The sequence below is a fragment of the Stegodyphus dumicola genome, chromosome X1 (assembly GCF_044657685.1).
Source record: "Stegodyphus dumicola isolate Sdum_Otavi_A_Nest chromosome X1, ASM4465768v1".
Classification (NCBI taxonomy): Eukaryota; Metazoa; Arthropoda; class Arachnida; order Araneae; family Eresidae; genus Stegodyphus; species Stegodyphus dumicola.
Window position 1 is genome coordinate 6,086,226 of NC_140780.1, and position 14,990 is coordinate 6,101,215.

The window sequence follows — 14,990 nt, forward strand, 5'->3', positions numbered from 1 at the left end:
GAATGCAGATTGGGAGTTAAGTCGTGATAAGTAAACAGTCTATACAGATGACCGGAAATAATAAAAATTTAGATGGGTGTACTATAAAGTATTTTACTCCTGGACCATGGATTAGTCATAAACAGTACTTGTGTAAAAACAGATTAAAGTATATGAATTCCCTGTTTAAGAAAGGAATTTTTCTCTGACAGTATGCAGTCTGTACCATAGCTGGAATAGCGAGGTATTGCGCCTTCAGGGAAACAAAATCTGTTATTCTGTAATTTTTACTGAAAATGAGTGTTTAAATTTTGTTACCTATATAACCTATATTTAACTCTTTCTATATGAAAATGAAACCAAAAACAGACAAATAAATAAAATTGCATTCCTTCCCTTGGTGCAGTTATGCACAACTTTAACTTAATGGGGGCCAATTTTAAGTTTAGAAAATTTTGGCTAGCTGCAATTATATATTGCACTTTTTCATATTTCCGTTACAAGTGCATGTAAGTGCATTCAACAAAGTATAAAAATGTGTGTTATAATATGTTAAAGAAAAGGTATACTCTTTGTATTATTTACAAGAAATTCAGCAAGATGAAAATTAAATACAGGGAAATCATATTTTAATGTGAAATTTAACACTGCATTTCTTCTGAGAGTTTTTTTTTTTTTCCCTCTGGTGCATGCAATGTCATGGCTATATCCATGCAGTCGTTCGGATGTTTGTTTGTTATCCTGTACCTGAACATTGATTTTAACAAGTTCGTTCCTGAAAATCCTCTTTCACATTTTTAAGTAGATCGAAAGCGGTAATATATCTTTTTAAAAGATTAACAGTTCATGATTTTTCTGATCTAGGACTATTCAAATGGCTTTTTGTGATGTTCTTGATCTTAATTAGGATGAAAATCAGTTATTTCCATTTCTAGATCAGTAGAATTGTTATTTAACATATTTGCAATCTTTTACCAGTTTTCTTAAATACTAATATTATGTAATGGGTTTGAAGTGAATGAAGTAGTTGGCCTAATTTTAAATACACTCAAAACAGCTAATTTAGAAACTGATTTAAGTTCGATGAGATTTTCCAAATGTTTGTTTCAGGTTTCTTATATTTCACGCTTTAGTTCTCCAGATTTTCAAATTGGCAAAACGTACATTACATTATGGTGAAAATGTATATTCCTTATATTTGTGTAATATTTTCACAAAATTAATTTTGATTTAAAATGCATTTAAAATACCCTTGAATTCAAAGACTCTAGTTTAGTTCTCTCCTCCCACTCAAGTTTAAGATTTTAGTTATTATGTCTGTAAGAATGACTTAATCATAGAACCAAATATAGTCAATAATTTCTTCATAAGTTTCGTTTCTGGATTTTTAAAATTCTTCTATGAAACTTTTGTAACAGAAGCTGGGATGGAACCCAGGCAGCCAGACAGAATGTCCCTTCCCTGAGTGAAAATTTTTATCATTTCACTGAAAGTGGCATTATAATATTTCAGAATAAACCCTCGTAACACTAATAAATGTATATAGATTTTTTTTTACTGTTTGTATAATGTGTGTTTGGCTCTTACAATATTTTGAGCTATTATATTACTAATTCTGTATGTCAATTAAGACAGTTTAGTATAGAACACCTGCTTCAAGGCTAAAAGTAAAGTATCTGAATTGTATGTTTTACCTTTCGTGTGTTTTCAGACGTAGGTTCTATTCTACATTTTACAGAATTTCTCCGTATTGGACATCTCACATAGCTGAGTAAATTTCATTCCTATGTTTATGTTTTATAGTACAATAAGTTGAGCGCCCCTACAATAGTATATGACTTTGATTCCTTCGAAAGAAAAAGAATATCTTAGTTTTCTTTAATTTTTGGTCAAAATTTTAGTATAGGTAATTACAATAGCTCTTCCATGAAATTGCATTTAAATTTTTTGCATCATTTCAAAATGCTGTGTCATTCAATGGCATTTGATGTGTTTGGGCTTGCTGTATTAAAGCTGGGCTGGAACCCGGGCAGCTAGACAATATGTTCTTTCCCTGAGTGAAAAATTGCTATCATTTCATTAAAGTGATGTGGTAATATTTCAGGATAATTTCTTGTACATTGGACTAAGCGTTCCTCTCTCATGGATCAGAGTACCTAAGTAAAGAACTTAAAATTAGAAACTGTTCTTACGTTAAAATTCTGAATAAAATATTTCTTTTATGGTTTATGACTTTTGTTTTCAAGATGTTCTTCAAAATCCGTTTTTAGAATGGTGTTTTTGAGCCCTTTTTAAAAAAAAAAAAATCTTTAAAAGTATATATATATAGCTCTTTTTAATAATAATATATTGCGAGTTTGATTCTTACTCTTTCTTGATCTGTTATTTCACTAATTCTGTGTGTGAATTAAGATAGTTTAATATATAACACACTTCAAAGCTAACAGTAAAGTTTATTTTGTTTATTTGTCATTTAAAATTACCTGCTTATTGTCTTTTCGTGCCATCTTTCTACCAGCGCTGAAATTATTTACTCTTCTCGAGTATCATTATCCATAACAACTGTCTAATTTTTTTTCTTCCATTGTTCATGTTGTACCCATACATTAAAAACCCCTTTCGCTTACTGTGCTTCTGTCGTATTAGGGAAATCATTTGCTTTTCTATCGACTGCATTTTAGTAACAATGTAGCACATTGCTGGAATTTAAACCAAAGAAGCTACTTTTGAAGTTTTATATATTAAGAAACAATATTAGATAGTTCTCTTTGTGTATAATTATTCTTTAATTTCAAAGTAGTTAAAATCTAATGATTCCTTTTTTCCCCCCTTGGCCTCTTCTAGTGTGTTTTGTCATCATTTTTGTACACTCTTGGATTGCAGAACATGATATCGTGAAAGAAAAAGAACTAAGATGAAAAGAACAGAGAAATAGTGCAGAGCAAAAAGACAGCTGTCGCTGGTAATTCTTGTTTTATATTAACTTTATTTCCACAAGAAATGCGTGAATGTTATAATTTGTACGTCCCTTTTCACATGTTGCTTTATATTAGAGTTTTACTAGTTATTTACTTTACATGAACGCTTCATATTACGTTTTAATGTTTAGGGTAGCATTTATGCATTAATTTCTTAGGTTTTGAATTCCGTATTGAGGTGTCTGAATTGGTGCTTTCTTTATATTGTGTTGTAATATTCGAAGTGAGGTCGAACTGTTAATCACACTATAATTATCAGAAGTCTGATTTTTGTTAGGGGTCTGTTGCTTTGTAATGGTTTCAAAATTACTGCTGTTGTGTAATTTTTTCCCAAGTGGCCTCCTTTTGCAGTACGAGGAGGAGGCTAAACGTTTTCTTCTCTGTGTGGCCTAATATTTTCCCTGTCCAACAGGGTCTTCTCTTCACGACAGGTCAGTATAATTGCACTGCCTGTGTATAAACCAATTTTGTTTCAGTTTTTTCCGAATTTAGATTCTCTCTAACAAGTGCTGTTTCTCTTAAAACAATTGAAAGTTAAATGTTGAACAAAAGAAAAATGTAAATAAAAATTTAATGAGTACTCGTAAAGAAAGTTAGTGCAGCCAAATTGTCTTCTGTTAAAGCTGCTCAAAATGTGCTTTTTCTTAGTTGTTTTAAGCATACTTTATTATATTTTTCCCTTAATCTGAACTATTTCGGAATATTGTGAAGTTTTATGAACCAATTTGCGAAGATTTATTTAAAATTGATTTCATAAATTAAAATTCATTTTGAAATCAAATCCGAGATGTTTTATTATTATCGAAGTAAAATTCTGCAGATTAACTTTCAACTTTGTTTTGAAAAGCACTCTGAAAGTTTCTTTTGGACTTCTTTCTGTTCTCTTGGCAAATGCATGACAGGATTATTTTTTGAAAAAGCTGATGTCTTTTGCTTACAAATGGGTGTACAAGAATGACTGAGGCAACTGTAACCGTGTCGCTGTAAAGAGCACGTTTCCCAGTAGCTCTTTTAAAGTATCCTGTTTTTTCTTTAATTGGGTCATTCTCTGCTAGAAGATCAGACGTTGCTTTTGTGTTATTTATCAATTCCTTCATCTTATCTTCAGTTAAAATCTCTTCTTCGTAATGAGCGCTTTTATTATCAAAGGGTTTTATAAGCACCCAATTCTTCTTTTCTCATTTTCTGATTTATTGTTTGACTTCTCTGTCTTCCATATGTGAAAATTCTTTGGTATCCTTTGCTTTTGAGATTTGTAAGATTTTTTGGATTTCATTTTCAGTCGATGGAAATTGTTTACTTTCCGGTGTTGATGGATGAATGTCGAACCACGTATGAATGAAATTCTAGCAGTGGACAAATTAAATGGAATCCTTTAAGGTACTTCTACACGCGAAATCACGCTTTACAAGTCTGCGCTGAGCAAGTACCTGCCATATTAAAAATGATAAACTACGAAAAGTGACTTTAAGAATCGTATGAGTTATGTGGAATGCAGATTGGGAGTTAAGTCGTGATAAGTAAACAGTCTATACAGATGACCGGAAATAATAAAAATTTAGATGGGTGTACTATAAAGTATTTTACTCCTGGACCATGGATTAGTCATAAACAGTACTTGTGTAAAAACAGATTAAAGTATATGAATTCCCTGTTTAAGAAAGGAATTTTTCTCTGACAGTATGCAGTCTGTACCATAGCTGGAATAGCGAGGTATTGCGCCTTCAGGGAAACAAAATCTGTTATTCTGTAATTTTTACTGAAAATGAGTGTTTAAATTTTGTTACCTATATAACCTATATTTAATTCTTTCTATATGAAAATGAAACCAAAAACAGACAAATAAATAAAATTGCATTCCTTCCCTTGGTGCAGTTATGCACAACTTTAACTTAATGGGGGCCAATTTTAAGTTTAGAAAATTTTGGCTAGCTGCAATTATATATTGCACTTTTTCATATTTCTGTTACAAGTGCATGTAAGTGCATTCAACAAAGTATAAAAATGTGTGTTATAATATGTTAAAGAAAAGGTATACTCTTTGTATTATTTACAAGAAATTCAGCAAGATGAAAATTAAATACAGGGAAATCATATTTTAATGTGAAATTTAACACTGCATTTCTTCTGAGAGTTTTTTTTTTTTTCCCTCTGGTGCATGCAATGTCATGGCTATATCCATGCAGTCGTTCGGATGTTTGTTTGTTATCCTGTACCTGAACATTGATTTTAACAAGTTCGTTCCTGAAAATCCTCTTTCACATTTTTAAGTAGATCGAAAGCGGTAATATATCTTTTTAAAAGATTAACAGTTCATGATTTTTCTGATCTAGGACTATTCAAATGGCTTTTTGTGATGTTCTTGATCTTAATTAGGATGAAAATCAGTTATTTCCATTTCTAGATCAGTAGAATTGTTATTTAACATATTTGCAATCTTTTACCAGTTTTCTTAAATACTAATATTATGTAATGGGTTTGAAGTGAATGAAGTAGTTGGCCTAATTTTAAATACACTCAAAACAGCTAATTTAGAAACTGATTTAAGTTCGATGAGATTTTCCAAATGTTTGTTTCAGGTTTCTTATATTTCACGCTTTAGTTCTCCAGATTTTCAAATTGGCAAAACGTACATTACATTATGGTGAAAATGTATATTCCTTATATTTGTGTAATATTTTCACAAAATTAATTTTGATTTAAAATGCATTTAAAATACCCTTGAATTCAAAGACTCTAGTTTAGTTCTCTCCTCCCACTCAAGTTTAAGATTTTAGTTATTATGTCTGTAAGAATGACTTAATCATAGAACCAAATATAGTCAATAATTTCTTCATAAGTTTCGTTTCTGGATTTTTAAAATTCTTCTATGAAACTTTTGTAACAGAAGCTGGGATGGAACCCAGGCAGCCAGACAGAATGTCCCTTCCCTGAGTGAAAATTTTTATCATTTCACTGAAAGTGGCATTATAATATTTCAGAATAAACCCTCGTAACACTAATAAATGTATATAGATTTTTTTTTACTGTTTGTATAATGTGTGTTTGGCTCTTACAATATTTTGAGCTATTATATTACTAATTCTGTATGTCAATTAAGACAGTTTAGTATAGAACACCTGCTTCAAGGCTAAAAGTAAAGTATCTGAATTGTATGTTTTACCTTTCGTGTGTTTTCAGACGTAGGTTCTATTCTACATTTTACAGAATTTCTCCGTATTGGACATCTCACATAGCTGAGTAAATTTCATTCCTATGTTTATGTTTTATAGTACAATAAGTTGAGCGCCCCTACAATAGTATATGACTTTGATTCCTTCGAAAGAAAAAGAATATCTTAGTTTTCTTTAATTTTTGGTCAAAATTTTAGTATAGGTAATTACAATAGCTCTTCCATGAAATTGCATTTAAATTTTTTGCATCATTTCAAAATGCTGTGTCATTCAATGGCATTTGATGTGTTTGGGCTTGCTGTATTAAAGCTGGGCTGGAACCCGGGCAGCTAGACAATATGTTCTTTCCCTGAGTGAAAAATTGCTATCATTTCATTAAAGGGACGTGGTAATATTTCAGGATAATTTCTTGTACATTGGACTAAGCGTTCCTCTCTCATGGATGAGAATACCTAAGTAAAGAACTTAAAATTAGAAACGGTTCTTACGTTAAAATTCTGAATAAAATATTTCTTTTATGGTTTATGACTTTTGTTTTCAAGATGTTCTTCAAAATCCGTTTTTAGAATGGTGTTTTTGAGCCCTTTTTTAAAAAAAAAATCTTTAAAAGTATATATGTATAGCTCTTTTTAATAATAATATATTGCGAGTTTGATTCTTACTCTTTTTTGATCTGTTATGTCACTAATTCTGTGTGTGAATTAAGATAGTTTAATATATAACACACTTCAAAGCTAACAGTAAAGTTTATTTTGTTTATTTGTCATTTAAAATTACCTGCTTATTGTCTTTTCGTGCCATCTTTCTACCAGCGCTGAAATTATTTACTCTTCTCGAGTATCATTATCCATAACAACTGTCTAATTTTTTTTCTTCCATTGTTCATGTTGTACCCATACATTAAAAACCCCTTTCGCTTACTGTGCTTCTGTCGTATTAGGGAAATCATTTGCTTTTCTATCGACTGCATTTTAGTAACAATGTAGCACATTGCTGGAATTTAAACCAAAGAAGCTACTTTTGAAGTTTTATATATTAAGAAACAATATTAGATAGTTCTCTTTGTGTATAATTATTCTTTAATTTCAAAGTAGTTAAAATCTAATGATTCCTTTTTTCCCCCCTTGGCCTCTTCTAGTGTATTTTGTCATCGTTTTTGTACACTCTTGGATTGCAGAACATGATATCGTGAAAGAAAAAGAACGAAGATGAAAAGAACGGAGAAATAGTGCAGAGCAAAAAGACAGCTGTCGCTGGTAATTCTTGTTTTATATTAACTTTATTTCCACAAGAAATGCGTGAATGTTATAATTTGTACGTCCCTTTTCACATGTTGCTTTATATTAGAGTTTTACTAGTTATTTACTTTACATGAACGCTTCATATTACGTTTTAATGTTTAGGGTAGCATTTATGCATTAATTTCTTAGGTTTTGAATTCCGTATTGAGGTGTCTGAATTGGTGCTTTCTTTATATTGTGTTGTAATATTCGAAGTGAGGTCGAACTGTTAATCACACTATAATTATCAGAAGTCTGATTTTTGTTAGGGGTCTGTTGCTTTGTAATGGTTTCAAAATTACTGCTGTTGTGTAATTTTTTCCCAAGTGGCCTCCTTTTGCAGTACGAGGAGGAGGCTAAACGTTTTCTTCTCTGTGTGGCCTAATATTTTCCCTGTCCAACAGGGTCTTCTCTTCACGACAGGTCAGTATAATTGCACTGCCTGTGTATAAACCAATTTTGTTTCAGTTTTTTCCGAATTTAGATTCTCTCTAACAAGTGCTGTTTCTCTTAAAACAATTGAAAGTTAAATGTTGAACAAAAGAAAAATGTAAATAAAAATTTAATGAGTACTCGTAAAGAAAGTTAGTGCAGCCAAATTGTCTTCTGTTAAAGCTGCTCAAAATGTGCTTTTTCTTAGTTGTTTTAAGCATACTTTATTATATTTTTCCCTTAATCTGAACTATTTCGGAATATTGTGAAGTTTTATGAACCAATTTGCGAAGATTTATTTAAAATTGATTTCATAAATTAAAATTCATTTTGAAATCAAATCCGAGATGTTTTATTATTATCGAAGTAAAATTCTGCAGATTAACTTTCAACTTTGTTTTGAAAAGCACTCTGAAAGTTTCTTTTGGACTTCTTTCTGTTCTCTTGGCAAATGCATGACAGGATTATTTTTTGAAAAAGCTGATGTCTTTTGCTTACAAATGGGTGTACAAGAATGACTGAGGCAACTGTAACCGTGTCGCTGTAAAGAGCACGTTTCCCAGTAGCTCTTTTAAAGTATCCTGTTTTTTCTTTAATTGGGTCATTCTCTGCTAGAAGATCAGACGTTGCTTTTGTGTTATTTATCAATTCCTTCATCTTATCTTCAGTTAAAATCTCTTCTTCGTAATGAGCGCTTTTATTATCAAAGGGTTTTATAAGCACCCAATTCTTCTTTTCTCATTTTCTGATTTATTGTTTGACTTCTCTGTCTTCCATATGTGAAAATTCTTTGGTATCCTTTGCTTTTGAGATTTGTAAGATTTTTTGGATTTCATTTTCAGTCGATGGAAATTGTTTACTTTCCGGTGTTGATGGATGAATGTCGAACCACGTATGAATGAAATTCTAGCAGTGGACAAATTAAATGGAATCCTTTAAGGTACTTCTACACGCGAAATCACGCTTTACAAGTCTGCGCTGAGCAAGTACCTGCCATATTAAAAATGATAAACTACGAAAAGTGACTTTAAGAATCGTATGAGTTATGTGGAATGCAGATTGGGAGTTAAGTCGTGATAAGTAAACAGTCTATACAGATGACCGGAAATAATAAAAATTTAGATGGGTGTACTATAAAGTATTTTACTCCTGGACCATGGATTAGTCATAAACAGTACTTGTGTAAAAACAGATTAAAGTATATGAATTCCCTGTTTAAGAAAGGAATTTTTCTCTGACAGTATGCAGTCTGTACCATAGCTGGAATAGCGAGGTATTGCGCCTTCAGGGAAACAAAATCTGTTATTCTGTAATTTTTACTGAAAATGAGTGTTTAAATTTTGTTACCTATATAACCTATATTTAATTCTTTCTATATGAAAATGAAACCAAAAACAGACAAATAAATAAAATTGCATTCCTTCCCTTGGTGCAGTTATGCACAACTTTAACTTAATGGGGGCCAATTTTAAGTTTAGAAAATTTTGGCTAGCTGCAATTATATATTGCACTTTTTCATATTTCTGTTACAAGTGCATGTAAGTGCATTCAACAAAGTATAAAAATGTGTGTTATAATATGTTAAAGAAAAGGTATACTCTTTGTATTATTTACAAGAAATTCAGCAAGATGAAAATTAAATACAGGGAAATCATATTTTAATGTGAAATTTAACACTGCATTTCTTCTGAGAGTTTTTTTTTTTTTCCCTCTGGTGCATGCAATGTCATGGCTATATCCATGCAGTCGTTCGGATGTTTGTTTGTTATCCTGTACCTGAACATTGATTTTAACAAGTTCGTTCCTGAAAATCCTCTTTCACATTTTTAAGTAGATCGAAAGCGGTAATATATCTTTTTAAAAGATTAACAGTTCATGATTTTTCTGATCTAGGACTATTCAAATGGCTTTTTGTGATGTTCTTGATCTTAATTAGGATGAAAATCAGTTATTTCCATTTCTAGATCAGTAGAATTGTTATTTAACATATTTGCAATCTTTTACCAGTTTTCTTAAATACTAATATTATGTAATGGGTTTGAAGTGAATGAAGTAGTTGGCCTAATTTTAAATACACTCAAAACAGCTAATTTAGAAACTGATTTAAGTTCGATGAGATTTTCCAAATGTTTGTTTCAGGTTTCTTATATTTCACGCTTTAGTTCTCCAGATTTTCAAATTGGCAAAACGTACATTACATTATGGTGAAAATGTATATTCCTTATATTTGTGTAATATTTTCACAAAATTAATTTTGATTTAAAATGCATTTAAAATACCCTTGAATTCAAAGACTCTAGTTTAGTTCTCTCCTCCCACTCAAGTTTAAGATTTTAGTTATTATGTCTGTAAGAATGACTTAATCATAGAACCAAATATAGTCAATAATTTCTTCATAAGTTTCGTTTCTGGATTTTTAAAATTCTTCTATGAAACTTTTGTAACAGAAGCTGGGATGGAACCCAGGCAGCCAGACAGAATGTCCCTTCCCTGAGTGAAAATTTTTATCATTTCACTGAAAGTGGCATTATAATATTTCAGAATAAACCCTCGTAACACTAATAAATGTATATAGATTTTTTTTTACTGTTTGTATAATGTGTGTTTGGCTCTTACAATATTTTGAGCTATTATATTACTAATTCTGTATGTCAATTAAGACAGTTTAGTATAGAACACCTGCTTCAAGGCTAAAAGTAAAGTATCTGAATTGTATGTTTTACCTTTCGTGTGTTTTCAGACGTAGGTTCTATTCTACATTTTACAGAATTTCTCCGTATTGGACATCTCACATAGCTGAGTAAATTTCATTCCTATGTTTATGTTTTATAGTACAATAAGTTGAGCGCCCCTACAATAGTATATGACTTTGATTCCTTCGAAAGAAAAAGAATATCTTAGTTTTCTTTAATTTTTGGTCAAAATTTTAGTATAGGTAATTACAATAGCTCTTCCATGAAATTGCATTTAAATTTTTTGCATCATTTCAAAATGCTGTGTCATTCAATGGCATTTGATGTGTTTGGGCTTGCTGTATTAAAGCTGGGCTGGAACCCGGGCAGCTAGACAATATGTTCTTTCCCTGAGTGAAAAATTGCTATCATTTCATTAAAGGGACGTGGTAATATTTCAGGATAATTTCTTGTACATTGGACTAAGCGTTCCTCTCTCATGGATGAGAATACCTAAGTAAAGAACTTAAAATTAGAAACGGTTCTTACGTTAAAATTCTGAATAAAATATTTCTTTTATGGTTTATGACTTTTGTTTTCAAGATGTTCTTCAAAATCCGTTTTTAGAATGGTGTTTTTGAGCCCTTTTTTAAAAAAAAAATCTTTAAAAGTATATATGTATAGCTCTTTTTAATAATAATATATTGCGAGTTTGATTCTTACTCTTTTTTGATCTGTTATGTCACTAATTCTGTGTGTGAATTAAGATAGTTTAATATATAACACACTTCAAAGCTAACAGTAAAGTTTATTTTGTTTATTTGTCATTTAAAATTACCTGCTTATTGTCTTTTCGTGCCATCTTTCTACCAGCGCTGAAATTATTTACTCTTCTCGAGTATCATTATCCATAACAACTGTCTAATTTTTTTTCTTCCATTGTTCATGTTGTACCCATACATTAAAAACCCCTTTCGCTTACTGTGCTTCTGTCGTATTAGGGAAATCATTTGCTTTTCTATCGACTGCATTTTAGTAACAATGTAGCACATTGCTGGAATTTAAACCAAAGAAGCTACTTTTGAAGTTTTATATATTAAGAAACAATATTAGATAGTTCTCTTTGTGTATAATTATTCTTTAATTTCAAAGTAGTTAAAATCTAATGATTCCTTTTTTCCCCCCTTGGCCTCTTCTAGTGTATTTTGTCATCGTTTTTGTACACTCTTGGATTGCAGAACATGATATCGTGAAAGAAAAAGAACGAAGATGAAAAGAACGGAGAAATAGTGCAGAGCAAAAAGACAGCTGTCGCTGGTAATTCTTGTTTTATATTAACTTTATTTCCACAAGAAATGCGTGAATGTTATAATTTGTACGTCCCTTTTCACATGTTGCTTTATATTAGAGTTTTACTAGTTATTTACTTTACATGAACGCTTCATATTACGTTTTAATGTTTAGGGTAGCATTTATGCATTAATTTCTTAGGTTTTGAATTCCGTATTGAGGTGTCTGAATTGGTGCTTTCTTTATATTGTGTTGTAATATTCGAAGTGAGGTCGAACTGTTAATCACACTATAATTATCAGAAGTCTGATTTTTGTTAGGGGTCTGTTGCTTTGTAATGGTTTCAAAATTACTGCTGTTGTGTAATTTTTTCCCAAGTGGCCTCCTTTTGCAGTACGAGGAGGAGGCTAAACGTTTTCTTCTCTGTGTGGCCTAATATTTTCCCTGTCCAACAGGGTCTTCTCTTCACGACAGGTCAGTATAATTGCACTGCCTGTGTATAAACCAATTTTGTTTCAGTTTTTTCCGAATTTAGATTCTCTCTAACAAGTGCTGTTTCTCTTAAAACAATTGAAAGTTAAATGTTGAACAAAAGAAAAATGTAAATAAAAATTTAATGAGTACTCGTAAAGAAAGTTAGTGCAGCCAAATTGTCTTCTGTTAAAGCTGCTCAAAATGTGCTTTTTCTTAGTTGTTTTAAGCATACTTTATTATATTTTTCCCTTAATCTGAACTATTTCGGAATATTGTGAAGTTTTATGAACCAATTTGCGAAGATTTATTTAAAATTGATTTCATAAATTAAAATTCATTTTGAAATCAAATCCGAGATGTTTTATTATTATCGAAGTAAAATTCTGCAGATTAACTTTCAACTTTGTTTTGAAAAGCACTCTGAAAGTTTCTTTTGGACTTCTTTCTGTTCTCTTGGCAAATGCATGACAGGATTATTTTTTGAAAAAGCTGATGTCTTTTGCTTACAAATGGGTGTACAAGAATGACTGAGGCAACTGTAACCGTGTCGCTGTAAAGAGCACGTTTCCCAGTAGCTCTTTTAAAGTATCCTGTTTTTTCTTTAATTGGGTCATTCTCTGCTAGAAGATCAGACGTTGCTTTTGTGTTATTTATCAATTCCTTCATCTTATCTTCAGTTAAAATCTCTTCTTCGTAATGAGCGCTTTTATTATCAAAGGGTTTTATAAGCACCCAATTCTTCTTTTCTCATTTTCTGATTTATTGTTTGACTTCTCTGTCTTCCATATGTGAAAATTCTTTGGTATCCTTTGCTTTTGAGATTTGTAAGATTTTTTGGATTTCATTTTCAGTCGATGGAAATTGTTTACTTTCCGGTGTTGATGGATGAATGTCGAACCACGTATGAATGAAATTCTAGCAGTGGACAAATTAAATGGAATCCTTTAAGGTACTTCTACACGCGAAATCACGCTTTACAAGTCTGCGCTGAGCAAGTACCTGCCATATTAAAAATGATAAACTACGAAAAGTGACTTTAAGAATCGTATGAGTTATGTGGAATGCAGATTGGGAGTTAAGTCGTGATAAGTAAACAGTCTATACAGATGACCGGAAATAATAAAAATTTAGATGGGTGTACTATAAAGTATTTTACTCCTGGACCATGGATTAGTCATAAACAGTACTTGTGTAAAAACAGATTAAAGTATATGAATTCCCTGTTTAAGAAAGGAATTTTTCTCTGACAGTATGCAGTCTGTACCATAGCTGGAATAGCGAGGTATTGCGCCTTCAGGGAAACAAAATCTGTTATTCTGTAATTTTTACTGAAAATGAGTGTTTAAATTTTGTTACCTATATAACCTATATTTAATTCTTTCTATATGAAAATGAAACCAAAAACAGACAAATAAATAAAATTGCATTCCTTCCCTTGGTGCAGTTATGCACAACTTTAACTTAATGGGGGCCAATTTTAAGTTTAGAAAATTTTGGCTAGCTGCAATTATATATTGCACTTTTTCATATTTCTGTTACAAGTGCATGTAAGTGCATTCAACAAAGTATAAAAATGTGTGTTATAATATGTTAAAGAAAAGGTATACTCTTTGTATTATTTACAAGAAATTCAGCAAGATGAAAATTAAATACAGGGAAATCATATTTTAATGTGAAATTTAACACTGCATTTCTTCTGAGAGTTTTTTTTTTTTTCCCTCTGGTGCATGCAATGTCATGGCTATATCCATGCAGTCGTTCGGATGTTTGTTTGTTATCCTGTACCTGAACATTGATTTTAACAAGTTCGTTCCTGAAAATCCTCTTTCACATTTTTAAGTAGATCGAAAGCGGTAATATATCTTTTTAAAAGATTAACAGTTCATGATTTTTCTGATCTAGGACTATTCAAATGGCTTTTTGTGATGTTCTTGATCTTAATTAGGATGAAAATCAGTTATTTCCATTTCTAGATCAGTAGAATTGTTATTTAACATATTTGCAATCTTTTACCAGTTTTCTTAAATACTAATATTATGTAATGGGTTTGAAGTGAATGAAGTAGTTGGCCTAATTTTAAATACACTCAAAACAGCTAATTTAGAAACTGATTTAAGTTCGATGAGATTTTCCAAATGTTTGTTTCAGGTTTCTTATATTTCACGCTTTAGTTCTCCAGATTTTCAAATTGGCAAAACGTACATTACATTATGGTGAAAATGTATATTCCTTATATTTGTGTAATATTTTCACAAAATTAATTTTGATTTAAAATGCATTTAAAATACCCTTGAATTCAAAGACTCTAGTTTAGTTCTCTCCTCCCACTCAAGTTTAAGATTTTAGTTATTATGTCTGTAAGAATGACTTAATCATAGAACCAAATATAGTCAATAATTTCTTCATAAGTTTCGTTTCTGGATTTTTAAAATTCTTCTATGAAACTTTTGTAACAGAAGCTGGGATGGAACCCAGGCAGCCAGACAGAATGTCCCTTCCCTGAGTGAAAATTTTTATCATTTCACTGAAAGTGGCATTATAATATTTCAGAATAAACCCTCGTAACACTAATAAATGTATATAGATTTTTTTTTACTGTTTGTATAATGTGTGTTTGGCTCTTACAATATTTTGAGCTATTATATTACTAATTCTGTATGTCAATTAAGACAGTTTAGTATAGAACACCTGCTTCAAGGCTAAAAGTAAAGT

General features: G+C 31.0%; 1 long non-coding RNA gene across 1 annotated transcript in view; it reads left to right on the plus strand.

Moving 5' to 3' along the window:
- The window catches only part of LOC118204021 (uncharacterized), an 86,342-nt gene that overhangs the window by 19,414 nt on the left and 51,938 nt on the right, over positions 1-14,990 (plus strand). The window contains exons 6-7 of the long non-coding RNA XR_015038753.1: positions 7,269-7,386; positions 11,714-11,831. This is a non-coding gene — a long non-coding RNA (uncharacterized LOC118204021). The remainder of the gene's footprint in view (positions 1-7,268; positions 7,387-11,713; positions 11,832-14,990) is intronic.